Source organism: Camelus dromedarius, chromosome 5, assembly GCF_036321535.1.
Source record: "Camelus dromedarius isolate mCamDro1 chromosome 5, mCamDro1.pat, whole genome shotgun sequence".
NCBI lineage: Eukaryota > Metazoa > Chordata > Mammalia > Artiodactyla > Camelidae > Camelus > Camelus dromedarius.
This window is the reverse complement of record NC_087440.1, coordinates 73959839-73980265: the sequence shown is the minus strand read 5'-3', so window position 1 is coordinate 73980265 and position 20427 is coordinate 73959839.

Genomic DNA, 20427 nt, shown 5'->3' with positions numbered 1-20427 from the left:
CTTCCCCAGAGATCGCAGTGGGATAATCAAAGGAGAGGAGACATAAGCCAGACAGTTTAGTCATGATTTGTAGCACTTACAAAACCATTTCTCTAAAGGAGAAGACGTTAATGAATTGTTGCCATAAGGGCTTGGGATTATTTGTGATTTGTAATTATCCCAACTACCCAGATCGTTTTTGCCATAAGAATTAAGACTCGCCTACATGGTTTGGATAATTGAGATCAGGTTGCTGATGTGCTGAGTAATTAAAAGCACAATTGATCCTTGAATCTCTAACTGCATATGTACTGATGCCCTTTATTAGATATCTTCTTACATCTAATACATATTGTCAGTGTTTAAGTAGGAATCCCGTTACTTTTACTTTCCTCTCTACATCAATGAAACTCTCTAAGTATAGTATGCTTGGGTCAAATCCTATTTGCATCCACAAAACTGAAGCCAACTTTTTAAAATGCCAGCAGTAGAATGCATATGTTTTGACTAGTTTTTATTTTCAACTGATTGTGTTAAAAAAAAAAAAAGCCTTATTTTCAAATGGCAATTATCTTCGCATTTACATATCACCACTTTGGAAGGGAGTCTGCAGTGATAGGTTATTCTTTCATTGTTATTCATGCGATACTATCACCAAGTCATAAAATTGTGGAATGAGCTGCCCTAAATTGGGATTAGAGTGTAGCAATCAGTCACTGCCTCTTGAATGCAGTGAGGCCCTGGTGGTGCAAAGCTATACTTTCTGACAGCACATTTATTTTTAAAAGAAGTTGGATTGGAGAGGGCAAATGGGAGGTAAGAGGAAAAGTTCACCAAGGCAAAACATGGAAACTCACTAAGGCTCTTTCTTACTGAAAACAGTAAGAATCAAAGAAACACAAAGGGATCCTTGACCCTCAGAAACATGGAAGGGTCTGGAACCATTGACTTTCAAACCAGAAAGTGGGTTGAACTAAAATAATGAAAAGCACTGGAATTGGTATTGGAGCATTCTACATACGTTATTATAAAAATAAGCAATGGTCCCATAATATGGGACAAAGAATGCAATCCTGTGCTTGGCAGCCTGCCTCATCTAAGGTAGGACAACTTCTGCTCACCTTGAATGACAAGCAGAGCTCATGAGTATCCATGCTCAGAAAACCAAAGTTCCCTCTTAATACTTCTGTCTTGTTTTCTCCCCCTTTGCCATCGTTTGCCTGGTGACCAGCTCTAACTACTGGAAGGAAGAATTTAAATTTTGCATAAAAATGGGAACAGGTACAAATTTGTGGGAAAATAATATCTCATTTTCCTGAAACTATATACTGAGTCATAAAAAAAGGAAACACAAAATAGATTTTTAAATCAATATATATAACATAAATGTAAGCATATATAATATAAATATATATTATGTATAATAAAGGGAAAATAAAATTATGTGCTATAATTTTCTTCAAGTAAGCTTTGTTTTTAAAATCCCCTGAAATGTCTAAGAGTTCAAAGGAAATTACTTTGGATACAAACAGGTGTTCTTTCTGTTTTATACTTACAAAAGTATCCCTACATACATTCAATTTTGTTAAATTTTTTTCTTTTTTCCTGGCACTCTAAAATTTAAAAAGTGGCTCAGTGTCCCAGCTTGGAATTCTGTGCTCATTCCTCTGGAAGACTCTCCTTTAATAATCAGTTACTCTGCCCTCGTCAGGCTACTGACGAAATAACTAACCCTGTTCTGAAAATAGTTATTTCCTAGAATTTCTGCATCTCTGGGGACAGCCATAACTAGGTAGTTCCATCAGGCATTTCAGGGAACAGTAAAAGTCACCCTGCCTCTTCTGAGAAAGTAGCCCATGGTAGGTACAAACGCCTAAATGTGTGTATTCTGCACCATGGTGGAACAAGAGGCAGAGGGCCCATCGGTAAGAGGGGTCCCACAGCTCTGATGTGTATTAGCATCGACCGTGAGCCCTGCTCCAGCTAAGCCAAGCTGGGCCAGTTACCAAATAACCATAACTCACTTCATCTGAGAATGTATTTCCTGACCTTCTGCTACATCGACCTAAAACTTTAATGATACTTTAGAACATAAAATGGGTATTTGCATGACAAAAAAATGCTTTTCTACTCCACAAATGATTTTGATGCTCTACAGGGTTACTGTTGCATGTGTCTGGTCCCCATGTAGAGCTTTGGCTGCTATGGTGACCATAAAGGACAGTGTAGAAGAAGTTTCTATTAGGTTACATAGTCCATATGACAGATTTTGCCATCTTTAAAAAAAAAGTAAGGTGAATCCCTTTCTCTTGATATTTATTTCAGTGCATTCTCTTCTGAAAGGCAAAAAATGGTGATGTAGCTGTGGGGAGACATGAGCTGCCATTTTTTGGGGGAGAGGGAGGAGCTTAGAAAAGAGAATTCCAAGTGAGTGAAAATGCCCCACACCATAAGCTAGCAAACAAAAAGGTGGAGAATTATGCACGCTTACACACAAAAGAGGGAAAATGACATGATGTAACCCACAGTGTCAATCACTTTCACAACCTACAAAGCAAATTACACGATGCATGCACTGCTCTCCACCCAAGTTAAGGAATCATGGCAATCCATTCCGCCACCACAGCATAATTACTGTGGTTATTGATCATGTCTGCTGAATGGTGACAAGGGGGTGGCACCATGTTCCCCACTCTCTTTTGAATAATGAAAATAAGAAGCAGAGAGATGGTGCTTTTGGGCAATCAGTTTCCTTCCGGTGAGGAACTGTAAGGTAGGAAAAGTGACCTGCTTCCTCTCCTTTTGGGTGAGTTTTTGTGTCTTATCTTCAAGGATGGCTTAGAGTCAGTTCTGCTAAATTTATCCCAAAATGCAGGGCAAATGGTTGTAAGCCACATGCTGATAAACACATGTAGACTAAACAAACACACCAACAACCAGTGAGATTCTTTGACCATTAAAACAGCCCAATAATTCAGAAGATTGTACATATGCTGCACATGTTCCTATCTAAGGCTTAATTCCTTTATTTGCTCATATAGTCAGTCATTTAGCACCAACAATTTTTTTTATTGAGTCATAGTCAGTTTACAATGTTGTGTCAATTTCCAGTGTAGAGCACAATTTTTCAGTTACACATGAACATACATATACTCATTGTCGCATTTTTTTTTGCTGTGAGCTACCACAAGATCTTGTATATATTTCCCTGTGCTTTACAGTATAATCTTGTTTATCTGTTCTACATATGCCTGTCAGTATCTACAAATTTTGAAATCTGTCGCTTCCTGCTCCCCTCCCCCTTGGCAACCACATGTTTGTATTCTATGTCTATGAGTCTGTTTTTGTTTTGCATTTATGTTCTTTTTTTTTTTTCCCACATATGAGTGATCTCATATGGTGTTTTTCTTTCTCTTTCTGGTTTACTTCACTTAGAATGACATTCTCCAGGGACATCCATGTTGCTGCAAATGGCATTATGTTGTCATTTATTATGGCTAAATAGTATTCCATCGTGTAAATATACCACCTCTTCTTTCTCCAGTCATCTGTCGATGGACATTTAGGCTGTTTCCATGTCTTGGCTATTGTAAATAGTGCTGCTATGGACGTTGGGTTGTAGGTGTCTTTTTGAAGTAGGGTTCCTTCCAGATATATACCCAGGAGCGGGATTCCTGGGTCATATGCTAAGTCTATTCCTAGTCTTTTGAGGAATCTCCATACTGTTTTCCACAGTGGCTGCACCAAACTGCATTCCCACCAGCAGTGTAGGAGGGTTCCCTTCTCTCCACAGTCTCTCCAGCATTTGTCATTTGTGGACATTTGAATGATGGCCATTCTGACTGGTGTGAGGTGATACCTCATTGTAGTTTTGATTTGCATTTCCTGATAATTAGTGATATTGAGCATTTTTTCATGTAGCACCAACAATTTATATATCTTCACAGGGGCTGTCAAGTATGAAATGTGGCCAAGTGATACATTTTCTCCAATTTTCATCTTTTACTGTTATTGTACTATTATGTACTCCTCTCCCATTGGCTACCTTCTGTGTACGCAGAATTAGCCAAAACATTCTTTATGTGTTTCTTTATGCATGAATTAATTCAACAATTATTAGCTAAGCACCTTGTACTTACCGAGCTTTAAGCTAAGAACTGCAGGAAATGCAATAATAAATGGAATCTGGTCCTTGTCCTTGAGAATTTTCAGACTACTGAGTGCTAGCAAACTGACTACTTGTCTCTTATGTCATTTTGGGGAGTAAAGAATGTGGAGTATCTTCCCTCACTGTATAATCATGTGGCATTCTAATTTTAATTGTCGAGTAAGTGCCACCAGGAAAGTCAATTTGATGTCTCTTAAAAACATGATCTTTCCACAATAGTGTCAGTTGTCTTTGCTCATTTACTTTACTTCCTCACCTCTCATTCAGGCCTTGGTTCCTGTTCTTAGACTTCTGCCTCTATTACTACAGGGAACTTTTCTGATTTAGGCCATCAGTGACCTTCTAGCTGTCAAATTCAAGTCAAAAACCAGAAGTGAGAGAATGCATGGGGCGTGCATTTACATTTATTTATTTTACAAATATGTGCTGGGGACCCACCACGCACCACTAGGTAGGCATGTGAGGGGAACTCTATGTATTTCTCTATGGAGAGTGGTGTCCCTTACAAGGCTGCAAGTCTAGAGGGTACGAACTTGGTTTTATCCCTAGAATTTTGCAGCACTTTTCAGGTCTTATCTGAACTGCTGTGCTGCACTTGGTAGAAGAAATTTCTCCCTCCTTGAAGCTTCTCTCCTCCCTAAAGCTTTGGTGATAATGTTCTGATGTGACTTACTTGCTACCTATGTGGCCGCTCCTTCCCAGTGTCATGATGCGCACATGAAAGGGAATAATAAGGCTGTCTTGTTTGTGGTGCTGGTGTTTGAGACTATGATTATTTTCCATGAGGAAGGAGCATTAAGATTGGTTTCTAGGAGTCCCAAGGAATGAACTGAATTCAAACCTAGATAAAGCTAAGATTCAGTGACTAAAGAAAGGTAAATTAGAAATACCAATGCCAGAGACAGTGTGGATGTTGACTTGTAGAACCAAACGTGCGAGGGCAGTGGGAGCCCTGTGGTTTATAGAAGGAGAAACTTAAAAAATTCTCCAAACACAAGTGGTTCAGTGTTATCAGTCAGAGCATAGATGGGGTGCAAATCAATAAAACTTGCCTCTGGCATGGTAGACACACACTTTTTTTAATGAATGCTTTCTACTTTTGTGCAGAAATTTTCAATTCCCATGTATTCCATTCTTTACCTTCTACTCTTATAAATAGATAGATAGATATCTCCAGGGAATTTTGAAAGATTTTGTCCATACTTCTAGTTTTAATTAACTTAATATATTAATAATTCTCATACATCTCTCTCATGAACTTCTTTATCATTTTGTAGTTACCTGCTTTTCTATGGACATCCATTACTATGCTTCCATGTATATTTATTTAACAAGTACTAAGTAGCAGACACCACAATGAATAAGGCAGACATAATTCTTGCTCTCATGAAGCGAACAGTGTAGAAGGGACACATGCTCTGTATTGAAAGGTCAGTAGTTCCCCTGGCATGGCTAATATTTGGCTAGTACATAGAAAGCACTCAATAAAAAATTGCAGTATGAGTGAATAAATAAATAAATATGCCCTGTTCGCTCTCATCTCTGTGCCTCTGAGTGTACAGTTTCCTTCGCCTGGGAAGCTCTGCCCATACATCTCATTTGATTCCTTCTTGGTGCTGTCCTTTCTTTTTGGTCCTTTCTGAATGTCCCAGGCAATCTGGATGCTCCTGTCTCTGAGTTCCTAATGATCCTAATAAATCTCATTCCCACTTTATTTGTAGAGCTTAGGTACAAACACAAGTATGACACAACAACAATAGTTAATTGCTTGAGGGCAGGAACCATGTCTCTTCCAGGCCTCTCCCTAGCATTCAGCCCAAGGGCTGGCTCACAGTAGTTTATTTCATTCATTTCTTCCCATTCATGAATGATTTTGTGTCTAAGGTTTGCCATGCTTTATCCCAATTTTCCACTTAGGTAGCTCCCATTTCTCCATGTGTCAACCAGGATCCAGCCAACTTATGATTCTTGGATGTGTCTTTCATTCTCCCATCTTTATGCCTTTCACATATTGTCACCTATAAGTGAATGCCTCTTCTGTTACTACTAACCACTTAGACTTCAAAGCGCCTCAAATGCTAACTTCCTCCCCTACTTTTACCACACTCATCACATTCCTGACTCACCCAACACCCCCTCATTCTTGGTATATTTCCGATCTTCCTGCCTGAAAGTACTTCATCTTCCCTTGAAATAGTGTTTTACTTTTGTTATAAGGTCATCATGAATTCTCTCTTTCCTAAGAGTTTAGGTTCTCATCACATCTGCCACAGTAAATTACAAGCACCCTCCTGAAAGGAGGAATTGTGCCTCGCAAAGAGGAAACACATCATGTTTATTCAAGTTGACTTCGCACATTAGCTTCTTGTTAAATTCAGGTAGACTGTTTGGATAAGTAGCATCTTGCTCTCTCTCTTTCTCTCTCTCTCTCTGGACTTCTGTCTCATGGGCATGTGCATTATAGGAATGCAAGTCAAAAAATAAGAGAGAAAGGAATTTTTTGATAAATTCCGGAGAATACAGTCTTTATTCTTTTCTCTGACAAAATTGTCAGGTTCATAAAGTAGCTGACCCAGCAGGAGCCACCAAAGCATGTCATCATGGCATTTCATATACCAAAAAGAAAGAGAAGACTCTGAAAAACAAAGTCACACACAGAAGATAGAGAACCAAAATGGCGCTGATCTACTCAGTAGCGACAGTGGAAGCCAGAAGACCATCAATTAATAAAATTCTTAGGGACACAGGTTTCCTCCCTAGAGTTCTATACTCTGACTAAGCTACCAATAATTTGAATAAAGAAATTTCCAGCTGCGTAAAATCTTGAAAATTACATAGCCGGCATCTTTTTGCAGGAAGCTTCTAGAGAATGTGCTTTATTTAACAGTAAATAAAGTAAGCAGGAGAAAGATGTGGATCCCAGGAAACAGGAAATCGACCACAGGAGAGAGTGAAAAAACAGCAAGTTGATGACAAAGGATGATAACTGCGAAGGTGGCCGGGAGCACCACTAGCTCAGGTTGGAGCAGGGAATTAGAGAACTCCAGGAGGAATAGCTCCAAGAGCTACAAAAGAAAACTACTAGATTATTGGACAGATTTGGTGATGTAAACTCTTATCTCGATAATCATTTTTCAAAGCCATTAGTGGAACTAAGAAGATTTAGCCATAAGTCCAAATGAATCCAAGTAAACGGAAAAAAAAATAAAGGTTTTCAATTCTAGAAAAAGCTAGACATTGTACAAAAAGTTCATATTGAAAAACAAAAGTAATCATAATACACTACTGTACTGAACAGAGAGCAGTACTTATGTAGTCATAATCAAGGAAGCACCGAATAGTCATCAAAATGTATAATACAGCCACACTGGATGAGTGAAGTAGAGTGAGGGGGTGTAGATGAGAGAGAAAAATCCTCATGTTCCACATTAGGAAGTCAGTGAATAATGTTTTAAATCAGTGAGTCCAAAGATAGCTGCAGGCTGTGTCTAGAAATGTGGAGGTAAACGACAGACAAGACAGCTAAGAGTGGGAGTGGCTGCTTTGGCAAGTAGGGTGAGGGTGGAGGGGAGGGAAGGTGGGAGCAGACTCATGTGTTGTAAAGCTATTATCCATCCTATTAAGCTACATGTATGTACTGCTTTGATACAAATAAAAGTCAGTTCAAGGGGAGGGTATAGCTCAGTGGTAGAGTGCCTGCCTAGCATGCATGGGGTCCTGGGTTCAATTCCCAGTACCTCCATTAATAAATAAATAAGCCTAATTACCCTCACACACACATTTTTTAATAAAAACTAAATAGATAAATAAAATCATTTATAAAAATAAATATACCCTTTGACCCAGTAAACCTATGGATATGAACATAAATATTTGACAATATATGTAAGGTAGTTCGTCACAGCATTCTTCTGTCATCAGTGGGGAATCAATGAATTTTTACTTTGTGGAACCTTATAGTTACATTAATGTAATAGTTCCTATTAAATATGTGGATTACCATTAAAGAGTCTAGGAAGGGTGCTGCTTGACTTTAGGGTTTGGTGGCGGTATGTAAACAATGTGGGCCTTAGAATCCATAATCTTGAGTTCATATCTTGCCAGCTATATAATCTCAGGCAGATTGCTTAATTCCGAGTTTTCTCAAACGTAAAATGAAGATAGTAATACCTGTATCATAGGGCTCTTGAGGACTAATAGTCAAATTGTTATAACAACAGTTGGCACTGTTAATATTGCTGTTAATGCTGGTTCTTCTGCCATGGCCTGTTTGGACCTTGACTTATATATGTATAAATTCCTGGGTATCCGGAAAGGATCAAGTTTTGATTCCACAACTTGCTAGAAGTGTGACCTTGGGCAAGTCACTTGAACTCTCTTAACCTGATTTTCTCAGCTGTGACACGGGGAGGCAAACAGTGCTGATCTCAAAGGCTCATTATCAGGAGTGAACGAGATAACGCATACAGAGTTAGGCAGAGAGCCTGACAAAGCGTTCAGTTTGCGGTACTCATTTTATTTGTGGTACTCATTTTATCTGCGTGTTATCTTTTGCCTATAGTAAGTCAGATTCCTTTCCTGCCATAGCAATAGGGAGTCAAATAATTCCCCAGAGACTCAAAGAATTTTTCTTTTTTTTTTAAGTTGGAAAGCACCTGAGCTTTCAAGCAACAAATGACTTCAGATCATGCCTTTTTTTTTTCTTTTTGTCTTTTAATTTAGTTTTAAACTCTAAGCTTGAAAAAGTAGAGTCAATCGGAAGACGAGGATGTAGAGAAATGATTTTCCAACACTCCTCATGTAAGCTCAAATTTTAGATTCTTCTTTGAAGTAAAACAGGTCTTCACTGTATACAAGGTTATTTCTGAGCTGCAAATGTTCTCTTCATGTTTTCCACTGTTATACCATGTTTTTCTTCTGTGTTCCCCAATTCAATCTTGGCTGCCAGAGTCAGACAGACTGAAAGCATGTGGGCACTTTTTCCTTGCATCTGTAATGGAAACCTTTGAATGGACTGTATCTGCTCCCAGCCTATCCGATAGACGCAAATCATGCCTTTGTAAATTAGCAGGGTTGAGGGCTTCTTTGCCCTCAGGTGCGTAATTGTCCTTTCATCACTTTATAGGCTACGTGGTTCTTAAAACACACCAGTAGCACAGCATATCCTTGTATGTTAGAAATGTGACTTCTCAGACCTTACCCTAGACCTCTCGAATCAGGAAGTCTGATTCTGGCGGGGTCCAGCAATCTCCAGGTGATCCTCAACCATGCTGAAGTTTAACAACTGGTCTAGATCTTTCCAAGCATAATACTAGGAAAAATAGAAAATGATAGCAATGTATTTGCACACCCCATGAGTAGCAGGTCAGCTACATTCAATTGTTTCTTTCACAGAAGCTCACTGGGGATCTGTCCTATTCCAGGCACTGTAGTAGTCGCTGAATATTCGAGATGAATTGATCAGGGTGTAGCAAACACTTGCCTGGGTATTTCAAGCACAGTCTAGTGGACTCGCTGACTGGCTTTCTTATAAATGTGGACGCGTTATCAAGCCCTCCAGGACTATTTCCTGGCTTGTAGCTTTCTTATTTAAGTCATCACATTTTCTGATGTCTCATGTCTATTTTCTTGAGAGCTGATATATTGTGTGTAAACTCACCTGTCTTACAGGTGAGTTTTACATAGAATTTGGCTGTAAAATATATTATCTCCCTTTTCATCCAAGTAAAGCAAATACCTGGCAGCAAATTATCTTTGCTCCTACATGTCTCTAAATTGTAGATGATTATAGTGAGGGTGTTTGCGATCCTTCACAGCATATTATTCCAAATGTGCACCCTTGTCTCCAGTCATCAGAGACAGTCCCTGAAAATATTTTTGTTTTATTGCTCTGAGTTGCTAACCAGGGACTCGGTGTTCCCAAGACCTTAATAAGCTGCACGATATGTCACTGCCACTCCCTGGCCCCCATAAAGGCAGAGAGTTTGCAAGGACTCGATTTTAGTAAAGGCTAAAAATCCAAGTAAATTCTCTTAAAGCAGGAAAATAAAATAACATAATGTGGGTTATGAAGGAGGGAAGAAAGGAAGGAGGCAGAAGAGAGGCAAAGAAATAAGCATAATCGGCATTTTAATGGGAGTGAGTAAACAGTCTGCACTATAATAAATCTCCTAGGCATTTGATCCCAATAAACCATCTTAATCCTTAGGGCTATCCTGGCAGCAAGAGATAACTGCTCTGAAACCAAAATGTATTTAGCATAAAACTCACATTCCGATGTTTACTGTGTATCTGCTTTTAAAAAAATAAATTGAAAATCCAAACTTCTTTGAAGTGGTGTAAGGGGAAACAGCCTCTTAGGGCCCCTTCTGTGTGTCATCCAGCACCTGCCTGCCAAAGCCAGCACTTGAATGCCCATTGGTCAGGGAGCTGGAGGCCTTGTTAACCGAGGCCCTTTAATCCCCTCTTTTATCTGAGCACTGTTGACTGGCTTGAGCTGTGGAACCTCTCCCTTGCATGTGTATGTGTAGAGGGCTTTTTGGTAAGGGTCTAGCTTTTCTGGAATCACATTTTTGGAGATGAACAAAGTTGACTTCAGTAGATCAACAGTCTCATCTCCACAGATTTATGTGATGGAAATATCAAAGGCCCATGTCATGGCTGACCGGTAAAATCCTCGATTTAAAAACACAAGAATTACTGTTTTCAGTGTTAACTATGACCGAGGAGTGGTCCAACTCCCTTTTTCTCCTTTTTTCCCCCCACAGCTCATTAACTTATCTATACTCAATATTCTTAATAACACAATACTTGCCAGCTATTGGCTGCATAACATCAAATTGTCTCATTATAAAAGCTACTGCTCGAAGTGATGCCAGTAAGCGGCAAAATACGTGATTCTCAACTTTGGTACCCCTCACAGAAAGAACAGCTAGCAACCATCCATGGACAAGGCAACTTTGTGAAAATCTCAGAACCCAGGGGTGAGGTTAAAGCACCCCACTGGACCCCCCAAAAGAGGAAAAAAACACACTGGAAGGCTAAGAGAGGTGGTTTCACCCTGACTGCAAAGCCCCTCACTTAGGCTGACGTAGCACCAAGATGAAGGGGTCCCTCTAGGCCTACAGTTTCTCCACTGTGAAGAGGAGAGCTCAAGGTGGACATCCAGTTTCTCCAGCATTCTGGGATGCTTTCAAGGGGGCCTAGTTAGGCACGGCCTCACATGTATCACTGGAGAAATCAGCTAAAGAAGAAAGGGGGTGGGCCTCATAGAAATGTGCCTGTGGATCTTGGACACTTTCTGTTGGTGGTGGTGCCCATGTGGAGTTTCTAACCAGTGGATCTGCTCTTCTTCAGAGCTGAACTGGTGGCCCCACTTGGCTGGGAAGGCCAGTCACCAGATCTGCCTGATTTGGGTCTGCAGCTGGCAGTTTATTTTATCCAGAAAGCACTGCCTAAAGACCCACATAGACTTCGAAGCAAGACAGTGGCCCAGGCCAACTACTAAGCTTGCAGTCCTGGCAAACAAGGAAGTCTGGATAGAGATGCCAGATAGCCTTGCAGAACCCCCACAGGCTGAGCCTGGGCAGGGAAGCAGGTCACTAGCCTGTGGCCCTGCCTAACTGCTCAGGATAGCTTCCAACCCTATCCAGCCAGCAAACCTGGCCGGAGGCAGCAAGCTGATCTATAGCACATCCTCCACTGGACCACCTAAACATATTAAACAAACACTAACAGATCTAAAGGGGAAAATAGTAACAATGCAGTAATAGTAAGGGACTTTAATAACACATTTCAATAAATAAGTCACCCAACTAGAAAATCAATAAGGGAACATTGGGCTTGAACTAGCCTTTAGACCAAACGAACCTAACAGACTTATGCAAAGCAGTCCATCCAATAGCAGCAGAAAACCTGTGCTTTTCAAGCACACACGAAACATTCTCCAATGATAGAGCCTATGTTAGCTCACAAAGCTAGTCTTTACAAGTTTAAAAAGATTGAAATCATATTAAGTATCTTTTCTAACTACAATAGTATTAAACTAGAAATTGATAAAGAGGAAAACTGGAACATTCACAAATATGCAGAAATTAAGCCATACACTCCTAAACAAATCAATAGATCAAAGAAAAAATTGAAAAAAAAATACAAAAATATCTTGAAACAAATGTAAATGGAAACAGAACACATGAAAATGTATGAGATGCAGCAAAGCCATTCTAAGGAGAAAATTTATAGGGATAAATGCCTATTAAGAAAAAAGAAAGATCTCAAATAAGCAGTCTAACTTTATACCTCAAGGGACTAAGAAAAACAAGAATAAATGAAGCCCAAAGTTAGAAGAAGGAAAGAGATAAAGGATCAGAGCAGAAATAAATGAAATAGAGAACAAGAAAACAATGGAAAAGATCAGCAAAACTAATAATTGTTTTTTGAAAAGTTAAAGAGAAATGACAAAACTTTACCTGGATTTACTAAGAGGAAAGAGAGGTGACTCAAAAAATATTATAAATGAAAGAAGAGATGTTACAACTGATGCCAGAGAAATGCAAAATATTATATGAGACTCCTATGAACAATTACATGACAACAAATTGGACAACATAGAAGAAATGGATAAATTCCTAGAAATATACAAACTACCAAGACTAAATCAAGAAGAAATAGGAAATCTGAACAGAAAAATAATGAGAAATGAGATCAATTTAATAATCAAAAACCTCCTAACAAAGAAAAACTAGGACTGGATGCTTTCACCAGTGACTTCTATCAAACATTTAAAGAAGAATAAATGTCAGTCCTTCTCAAACTCTTCCAGAAAGTTGAAGAGGAGGGAATACTCCCAGATTCAACTTACAAAGCCAGCATTGCTCTGATACCAAAGCCAGATGAGGACACTACAAGAAAAGAAAACGACAGCCTAATATCCCTGATGAACATAGATGCTAACATTCTCAACAAAATACAAGCAAACCAAATTCAACAGCATAATAAAAAGATCATACAACACAGTCAAGTAGGATTTATCCCTAGGAGGCAGGAATACTTCGACATACAAATCAATAAATGTGATGCATCACATTAATAGAATGAGGGCTAAAATTATATGATCATCTCAATAAATGCAGAGAAAGCATTTGACAAAGTTTAACATCATTTTATGATAAAAACTCTCAACAAAATAGATATAGAAGGAATGAACCTCAGCATATATGACAAACCCACAGTTAACATCATATTCAATAGTGAAAGCTTGAAAATGTTTCCTCTAAGATCAGGAGCAAGACAAATGTTCCCACTCTCACCACTCCTATTCCACATAGTACTGGAAGTCTAAGCCAGAACAAATAGGCAAGGAAAAGAAATAAAAGGAATCCAATGAGAAAGTAAGAAGTAAAATGATCTCTGTTTGCAGATAAAGTGGTCTTATATATGGAAAACTCTAAAAACTCCAACAAAAAATTGTTAGAATGAATGAATTCAATAATGTTTCAGGATACAAAATCAACATGCAAAAGTCAGTTTTGTTTCTATGCATTAACAATAATCTATCTGTAAAGGAAATAAAGGGGGAAAAAATCACCAAAACAACAACAACAACAACAACAACAACAACAACAACAACAAAATGCTTAGAAATACATTTAGCTAAGACAGAGAAAGACCTGTACACTGAAAACCGTAAGAGGCTGATGAAAGAAATTGAAGACACAGGTCAATGGAAAGTTATCCCCTGTTCATTAATTGGAAGAGTTTAATATCGTTAAAATGTCCATACTACCCAAAGCCATGTATAGGTTCAATGCAATCTCAATAAAAATTCTCATGTTATTTTTCACAGAAATAGAAAAAAAAAATCCTAAAATTCATATGAAACCACAAAGACATAGAATAGCCAAGCAATCTTAAGAAAAAACAAAGCTGAAGGCATCATGCTTTCATATTACATTGTAATATAAAGTTATCAAATGTAAATTTATAGTAATCAAAACAGTATGGTACTGGCATAAACATAGGCACACACACCAACAGAACAGAATTAAGAGCCCAGACTAAGCCCACCATGAGTACATTCAACTAGAATTTCACAAGGGAGCTAAGAATACTCAGTGAGGAGAGGATAGTCTCTTAAGTAAATGATTTTGGGAAAATCGGATATTCAAATGCAAAAGAATGAATTTGAACCCATATTTTGCATCACTATCAAAAATTAGCTTGAAATAGATTGCATGCATAAACATAAGACCTAAAACTGTAAAACTCCTAAAAGAAGACAGAGAGAAAAAGCTCTTTGACGGTGGTCTTGGGAATGTTTTTGAATACGATACCAAAGGTATAAACAACAAAAGCAAAAGTCCACAAGTAGGATGACAGCAAACTGAAAAACTTCTGCAAAAAGAAAGAAGAAATCAACAAAATGAGAAGCCAATCTACTGAATGGGAGAAAAGATTTGCAAACTATGTATCTGATAAGAGGCGATTATCTAAAACATATAAGGACCTCTTATAAGTCAATGGCAAGATAGCAAATAATATGACTTAAAATGGGCTAAGAACATGACTAAACAATTTTTCCAAAGAAGATATACAAATACAAGTGCATGAAATGGAACTCAATATCATTATCAGAGAAATGGAAATCAAAAGCACCATGAGACGTCACCTCACACCAGCTAGAATGGCAATTATCAAAAAGACAAGAGGTAAGTGCTGGCAAGAAGACGAAGAAAAGGGAAACATTCGGTGCACGTTTGATGGGAATGTAAATTGCTGCAGCCACTATGGAAAACAGTATGGATGTTCCTCAAAACATTCAAAATAGAACTGCAGTATGATCCAGCAATCCCACTTCTGGGTGTGTACCCGAAGGGAATGAAACCACTGTCTCCAACAGAGATCTGTACCTGCATGTTCTTTACTGTATTACTCCTAATAGCCAAACCGTGGAAACAACATATATGTCCTTTGACAGATGAATGGATAAAGAAAATGTTATACACACACACACACACACACACACACACACACACACACACACACACAGAGAAGAATGTTAATCAACCATAAAAAGAAGAAAATCCTGCTATTTGCCACACATGAATGAAACTTGAGGGACTTACGCTAAGTGAAATAAGTCAGACAGAGAAAGACAAATGCTGTGTGATCTCACTTACGTTTGTAATCTGAAGAAGCAGAACCATGTGCACATACACATAAGCACATAGAAACAGAGAGTAGACTGGTGGCTTCCAGGGGTGGTAGCGGGAAAGGGGAGATAATGGTCAAAAGGGACAAATTTCTAGTTATATGATGAATAGGTTCTGGGGATCTAACGTACAGCATGGTGACTGTGGTTAACGATACTGTTTTATATACTTGAAAGTTTGCTGAGAATATAAATCTTAAATGTTCTCATCACAAAAGAAGTTAATTGTGTTAAGTGGTGAATACGGTGACTAAGTTTATTGTGGTGATACATACATGGATAGACAATGTACATGCAATACATACACAATCAAGTCAGCACTTCACACACCTTAAACTTACCTGGAAAAAATTAGGATTTATCAAAACAAGGCAAAACCCCCAAAAGCTACTACCCTAGTGCATATATATATTATCACATCGCAGCTTTCACCTGCCAAGTGAGAAGGCAAGACAGGCCTGTCTAATTACGAGAGCTGTAACTCGTGTTTCACGATATACATTAGGGAAACGATATTTACAGTATCAATGCTCAAGGACGTTTTAGATTTAAAAGAGAGAAGAGAGTAAGGGACATGGAGACCATCACGTAAGACCAGCACAGCAGCTAAAGCATCTTACCATTGATCACCATGCACGTACAAGCGCCCAATTTCTTTTCCCTTTTTTACAAAAGAAGGTGTGTGTGTGTGTGTGTGTGTGTGTGTGTGTGTGAACTTGGAGCTTGTGTGGTAACATCAGATACTGTTTCTGGACTGGAGAGGTGGGGTGGGGGAGGGCGAGAGGGAACAAGGTGGGAGAGACTTCATTGTTGTAGATACTCTAATTCTGGACCAGTCTTCTGAGCAATTACAAGAAACCACTTACAGCCCTTCTGCTTCTGCTCTCTTCCTCTTGCCCACCTTTCCCGCCTTGTTTGGTTTATAAGGAACAACTATCCTAGTTTTCCCATTTCAGATTTGACATCGAAACAGATCTGGGTACTCATATCCGTGCGTGCACAGACGCAAGTCTTCTGGGGAGATGTATGAATATTGCAAACTACACTGTAATGTGAAAGTTTTAGTTTTTCAGTTTTAATGACACCCTTAATTTAAACTACCTTGCACTTCACTCCTTACCCTGCCTAATTGTCCTTTCTTACAAATCTAGGCAGCCTTTTTTATTTACTTGAGAAGAGTATGTGTGGTCTGCTAGATTTCCTCCACCCCTGCAAAATAAATAAACAGACAAACAAACAAACAAATACAATGAGGCAAACTGCTAAACACAGAGTAGGAACAGGAAAATTGTTTACTTGTTGAAACCTACTATTCTGCTTTTCATTCTGCCTCATGAAACCAAGAGCCAGCAGTCTGAGGTGGTTCTATCCATTTTTTCTAACACTTATTTTGACTGTGATAGAAAAGAAGGTATTACCAATCAGTCTGTAAATAACTTTCTCATAATACTTTTATGATGAAAATTCTAGGCCAAAAATTGCAGGTGAGTGAGAACGAAGAAGAGAAAAAAAAATCACGATTTTTCAACAGACAGTGGAGCAGTAATAACATCATAACTTGAGAATATGCTTAATGAACTCTCTCTTCTATGTAGACTCATGCAAATTCAGTGTAGTTACAGCTTTTGCCAACACATGAATATAACCCTAGGGAAATACTCTAATAGATTTGTGATCACAATTCTAGAGGTAAAACTGAGACTTTCTTAACTTCCACAGGTGCATATGAGTCGTATTCTCCATTACCCTTGAAGGAGAACATGGATTTTATTCCAAGATGTCACATTCTACAAAAGATTAAGCAGCTGTATATAATCTATAGACTTTTTTTTTATTCATTTCAAAAAGTGATTGCGCACAGCTGAATCAAAATACGTACAAGCTGAAAAAATCCTTTCAGCTTTCAGGCAGTCTCATTAAATGATGAAGCATCTACTTAGCAGTTAATCTCCTCTTTCATGTTGTCATTGAATAAAGAACTGGTAGTACCCCATTAATTGTCTGTTGGAAAGAGTGTTAGGTTTAGTTACTTCGAAACACATTGAACAAGACCAAGACTCAGGTCAAGAGACCCAACAGTGACTGTTTTTTTAATGCTCCTTTTTTTAATACTATTCTCTTTACTTTTGAAAATACTTGAAAATGTTCACAATAAAAAGTCAAATTAAAAACAAAACTAAAATACACAGTGATCCTTGGCATAGAAGGAGGTACTGTGGTCCCCTCCAAGCTGGAGATGAGGGTCTGTGTGACTAGGTTAGTATTTTGCTGATGGGCCAGGTGCAATTCATTGTTATTTTTTATCAATATTCATTGACCCATTGGAATGCAATTAATGAATTGTTCTACTAAATTAAAGTGAGGAGAGATTTTCAAATGTGTTTAGAAAAAAATCGACTTTTCTCTAATTTGTGGTCTTATGTTTTCTGTGTAACTATAGGAAGAGCCAAATTCAGTTCAAAGTGATTAACTGAACACATTTACAATTTAAGAAAGACGAATGTTTAAGTGTACAACACAGTATGTTGACTGTAGGTACAATGTTGAACAACAGATGTCTAGAACTTACTCATCTTAACTGAAATGTTATGCTCATTGATTAGTAATATAAGAGGGTAAAGCTCATGTTAGGCATTCCTACCATAATAAAATAAAATATTAAAACAGAACAAAACAAAACCAAAATAATGCATATCACTAAAGGGGTGATAGGTTTCCTGAAGGCCTCATGGCTTCCTAGTGTTTACCTGACCACCTAACACAAGAAAGTCAAGAACTAGAAACCTGGGAGAGAAGTGAAAACCTCAGGATGTGAGACTTCCCTGGGCATAATCCAAGCTAGAGCCTGGAAGTGGAGAACTTTAGTGGTAGCAAAGGGAAAACTGCCAATGAGCAGGCAACTGAATTTTATATTTTCTTGGCGAATGAAAGCATTAGGAAATAGAGTGATTTTCTAAATTCTGTATTTTATGTACTTTCTAATGCTGGCTGGCCATGCAAAAAGCAGCTAATTTTGATCCTGCCTGAGTCAGGTAATGAGGCCAAATAGTAATAATGACCAACTTTTATCAAAGTTTATCACATGCCAGGAATAGGCTAAGCATTTTTGCATGCATTATTTTATTTAATCTTTTCTGACAAACCTACACAATAGGTGATATTATAATTTCCTTTTATAAATATGAAAGCTGAGCCTTAGTTAGACCGGTAATCTATCCAAAGTTATAGTGCCAAAATACAAGCCATGGCTTTCTGACTCTAGAACCCATGTACCTAACCACTAGAAAATTTCACAGCATCTTGAAGCTCACTCTATTCATTTAATACATCTCTAAATCTGAGTCTGACTTCCCTTCAACTGTTCTTGTTTTCCGAGGCCTCTCATACAACTCTAACACTGCTTCCAGATCTTGGTCCCTATTCCTATGATCCTATCTTGCTCTGTGATTTAGTCTCATGGATTTATTTACCCTCCTACCTTGCACATGTCATCACATCAACAGGCTAAAGTTATTTCTGGATTCCTTAACTCCTTTGAGCTTTAAAATTTTTCACCCTACCAATTCCCAACACCACATGCATTGATGACGGACTTAATTGTGTCCCCTGCCTCTCAGATTCTTATGTTGAAGTCCTAACCCCTCAGTGTGACTGTGTTTGGAGATAGGATCTCTAAGAGGTAAAGTTAAACAAGGTCATAAGAGTGGAGACATGATCTGATGAGACAGTGGCCTTATATGAAGAGAAGATCTCTTTTCTGTGCACGAGCACAGAAGAAAGGTCATATGAGAACAGAGTGAGAAGGTGGCCATTTGTAAGCCAGCAAGAGGGACCTCATCAAAAATCAGACCCTCCTAGATCTTGATCTGGGCCTTCTAGCCTCCAGGACTGTGGGAAATAAATCTCTTTTTAAGCCACCCAGCCTATGGCCTTTTGTTATGGCACCCTGAGCAGACTAACACATCTTATCATCCTCTTCCTCAGCTCTAAATGCTCTGGGAAAAAAGTATAAAATGACTTGTTTCTCTAGAGTCAGCATTATAAAATATAAAATATTACAATGAATGCCAGATAAAGATAGCCCACTTCTTATTAACACTTTCATTAGCTGCCTTCCTAGCAGGTTGTCAAGAGATTTCTGCCATGTGCTCACAGCCTCACTATTAGCTATGTGACTTTGCCTTTGATTTACCTGGGATATTGAGGTTCTTCGACTGCAGCTGTCTTTAATATATCCATTTCTGATTCCATTTTGTCCTTCTTTGCTGTCGTATCAAAAGAACAACTTACTCCCTCTTTGTCCAGAGTAACATATCTATCTGGAAACTTCATCATGCAAACATCTCTCACCTTCTTTGACAGTATTTCAGTGATCACTTTTCTCCTCTTGTGTCCTCTTCATTCAACCACAAACTAGCCTCCTTTGACCTGGAGAACTTTTCAAGACATTCTCCCATCTCTCTCTTCCCTTTCATTGACAAATTTCCAAAACCTTCTGAGCCACATCTTCCACTAATGTACTTTGTACAATCTTTGATCCATCTAAATTACAGTTTTGACCCTACTAGCTCCTACATCAGGGCTTTGCTTGGAAGGGCATGCAGCCATGATCTCTGTGTAGTGATTGTTCAAAGTTTCCCTAACATGTCATCTTCTCTATGAAACCCTCCCTTAAGTAATTTCTTTTGCATTCTCAAAGAACTTAGTTTGTATCTTTTGACAGCTTGTATATGGACCCCTTACTAGTTTATAAACTCATTAAGACTCTCAATTTAAATTAGAGTAATCATTTAATAATGGCTAATAAATACGTTAATAATCAAACTGATCTCAAACAGTATCAAGATTTTGATTCAGCTGGGACAAATATAGGGTTTGGATATCTTTGGAGAAAAATAAAACTTCAACTTGAATATAGGCGAAGAGAACCTGGGCCTGAATAGATCTATACAAGAGATTAAAAACACTTAAAATTCCCATATCCATTTTCTGCTGTCATTGAAACAAGGGAACAAACACCAATAGTGGATTGGCTGGCACATAAATGTTCAGTAAATGTTGGTTGAATTGT